The sequence below is a fragment of the Heterocephalus glaber genome, unplaced genomic scaffold (assembly GCF_053883595.1).
Source record: "Heterocephalus glaber isolate CG9 unplaced genomic scaffold, H.glaber_assembly_v1.0 deba00001504, whole genome shotgun sequence".
Classification (NCBI taxonomy): domain Eukaryota; kingdom Metazoa; phylum Chordata; class Mammalia; order Rodentia; family Bathyergidae; genus Heterocephalus; species Heterocephalus glaber.
In genome coordinates, this window is record NW_028258324.1 from 20,212,825 (window position 1) to 20,216,361 (window position 3,537).

The 3,537-nt window shown below is 38.2% G+C and overlaps 1 pseudogene; it reads left to right on the forward strand.

Moving 5' to 3' along the window:
* Window positions 1-414: 414 nt before the first annotated feature.
* On the forward strand, window positions 415-2,068 carry LOC101697754 (centrosomal protein of 57 kDa pseudogene; annotated as a pseudogene).
* Window positions 2,069-3,537: the final 1,469 nt, after the last annotated feature.

Here is a 3,537-nt window from a genome sequence, read left to right on the forward strand (position 1 = left end):
GAGTTCCGTGGGGGTGTGTGGCGGTGGTGTAGTTACCCAGGCAGCAGCACCTCGTCCCCTTCCAGCCGGGGTTCCTCTGAGGATCGCCCCTGGTGGGCGGCTCTAGAATCTTGAAGAAGAGCTCAGGAACTCAGAGAGATGGCAAAGGCATCGGAATCTGTGGCTTCTGATTTTCAGTTCTCGCCCAAGTTCTGTCTGTGTCTTTGAGGACTGCGCGGGTTGCCTAGATGGTCTCAACGCTACCCAGGCTTCCAGCGTGCAGTGTTAGGCTGCACTCTCCGGTTTCCAGCGAAACAGGTCCCGTCCAGCTCTGTTCCTTTCCTTCGCCTTTGGAGCTAGCAGGCCAGGGAGCCAGGGCTTGATCGCGGCACTCTCTGGCGCGCGTAGACACCGCTTGTTAGTCACAGTATCTTAGATGAGCCATCAAAGTCTAATGGAAATATGGTTCATCGTTCTTCCTCTCCGTATGATTATATCCACCTGATAAACCTTTCCTTAATAGTGAACTACGATGCTCCCCAAATAAGCCTACACTAGCCTACCCAGAAAGCAATAGCAGAGCCATATTTTCTGCTCTGAAGAACCTTCAAGATAAGATTCCACACTTGGAACTTGAGAGGATTCAGGCAGAAGAAAGTGTGAAAACTTTGTCCAGAGAAACAGTTGAATATAAAAAAGTACTAGATGAACAGATACAAGAGAGGGAGAATTCAAAGAATAAGAATCAAAGCACAATTAAGAACTGACATCTCAGTTGCCAGCTGCAGAAAATAAATGTAATCTTTTAGAAAAACAATTGGAATACATGCGGAATATGATAAAGCATGCAGAAATGGAGAGAACATCTGTCTTAGAGAAACAGGTGACCCTAGAAAGAGAACGACAACATGATCAAACACATGTTCAGAGCCAACTTGTAAAACTGGATCTTCTGGAACAAGAGTATAACAAACTTATCACAATGGAAGCCCTTGCAGAAAAAATGATGGAAGAATTGGAAGCAGAACTCTATGAAGAAGAAAAGGAAAGGAAGCATATGAAAGCTAAGGCAGCTTAGTTGCAGACTGATCTAGAAACAAAGAGACTTCCCTTTGAAGATAAAACAACCACATACACTCCCAGAAAATTTTTTTTTAAAAAGAAGTCAAAACCCACCTGAAAAGAAGGGACCTAGGCATTATTTTGATGCACAACCTCATTATAGATTATGCTTACGTGATATGCCATTTGTGGCTGGAAAGTCCACTAGTCCTAGCCATGCTGTGGTAGCTAACGTTCAGCATGTCTTGCACCTAATGAAACAGAACAGTAAAGTTTTGTGCAATGATCAAGTGGTGAACAACATTTCTTAAGCAAAACAAGTACCTTCACAAGGTAGTATAAGTAAGAAGTCAGCAACACTGCCCTCTTCCAGCAGCATCAATGAAGAATTATCAGAAGTCTTACAGACTTTACAGGATGAGTTTGGCCAGATGAGCTTTGATCACGAGCAGCTTGCAAAACTTATACAGGAGTCACCATACACTGAACTGAAAGACAGCTTAGAGTGTGAACTGGAGGCATTAGTGGGAAAGATGGAAGCAAAGGCCAACCAAATAACTAAAGTTCAAAAATACTGAGCACAGCTAGAGAAACAGAAACTAGAGAAGCAGAAAAAGGAAGTTAGAGCCAACAAAAAGACTCTTGATGAAGAAGGAAACATCAGTAGCCATTCTTCTGGACTCATGGGGACCATAAGTAAGAAAGATTTTGCCAAACTGAGACCTGGAGAAAAAAGCAGGAAAAATCTTCAGTTATTGAAGGACATGCAAACCATACAAAATTTATTACAAAGCAATAATGTGTGTTGGAGTTACTGACTGCTCACACCAGGTCATAAATTTTATTCAGATAATCTGTACCTCATTGATCAGATATTGACAATTTACTTTCCAGTTTTCACCGGGCTTAGGCTTCATTACACAGGTTTCTTGCATTATGCCAAACAACTGAATATTAAACTATGTATGTAAATGGAAACCAAGAAAGTTTTAAAACTTGAGAAGCCACATTCTTGAAGATGAATACACTGTACTAGTATATTGCACTTTGTAAACAAGTTACCAATTTTTTACTTGTGGTGTGATTTTTAAAAAAAATCTTTATATATATATATATGTATAAATTAGGTTTAAATTTTCAAAATACAAGGCTGGCACACAGGCAGTATTTGCTTGAAGAGTCTCATTTTTAAATCTTCACTAGTATCAAGTGCTCACTTCACTTTTCTCATACAACTATTAAACATGCTTTGACTATTGATGGATATTTTCTATATTTAAGTATTTATATATTTAAGAGGTTTTATTTGTTTGCTTTCTTGGTATTTTAATCAATGGTTAGTATTAAATGCATTTCTATTCTTTTTTTAATAGTTTAAATTTTTTTTAAAGATCCAAGTAATTGTTTAAATCAAATTACTTACCTATAAAATTATAAATGCATTTTAAAGAGTATAGATTGTTAATGAAACAAGATTTTTGAAAAAGGTAAGAGAGATAGAAGGGAACTATTATGAAGCAAGCACATTTGCAGTTTTTCGATACCTTTTTGTAATCATTTTATTCAGTCAAGGCATTGTGGTTTGAATTTTGAAACTTAGAGAACCCCCTGAATATTTGTCTTTGGTTTAGAACATGACTGAAATAAGAACTGTACACATATAATTATATCAATGTAAATCTGAATAGAGCAAGACATGTTAACTTTTTATAAATTTGCCACTGGAGTCAATAAAGCAGCTTTTTTTTAAACAAAAAAACAAACAAAAGAAAGATGAAAATCAGTTCTGAGCAAAATGCTGAGGGTATCACTGTTACTAGCCCTCTGTGGGGTTCATCTCTGAGTTCTCTTCCCTGTGTACTTGTGGCATACCAGCTAATAGCAGCTAACGTCTCAGCTTTTGACACCCAAGCCTTTAGTTCCTCTAGTGTGGAGTTTACACTTGGAACATCAGAACTTAGATATGATCACTCTTCAGAATGTTGGCAGGGTTGGGAAGCAGGAGATTCTGGGTCAAAAATAAGTTTCCAGATGGAGATGAACCCCAGTAGCATGAACTAGTCAGGGTTAACAAGTGAAGGGGGCAGAATAATCTTCTGAAATACCATGCAGTATTGTTTCTGTGTATTGCAGCTGTTTTGTTTTCTCTTCAACTATGTATCATAAAGACTACTCTAGCAAAGCAAGAAATGTGTAACACCTGAAATTAAGACTTGCTTGAACTTTTTTCTCTAATGTCTAGCAATAATTTTCTCCAGATAACCTCTCTTGGTAATTTTTTTTTTTTTTTTTTTTGGAACTGGGGATTGAACTTGGGTCCTTTTGCTTGCAAGGCAGGCAGCAGAACCACTGAGCTAAATCCCTGGCCCTGATAATTATTTTTTGAATATCCCCAAACTGGGTTTTCAGACAACAAGCTCTAAAGCTTGAAGATCAAATAAGGAAGAGAAAGGACAAAGGTCTTCCAGGGACTAGAGGTGAGAAAGACAGTCTCTG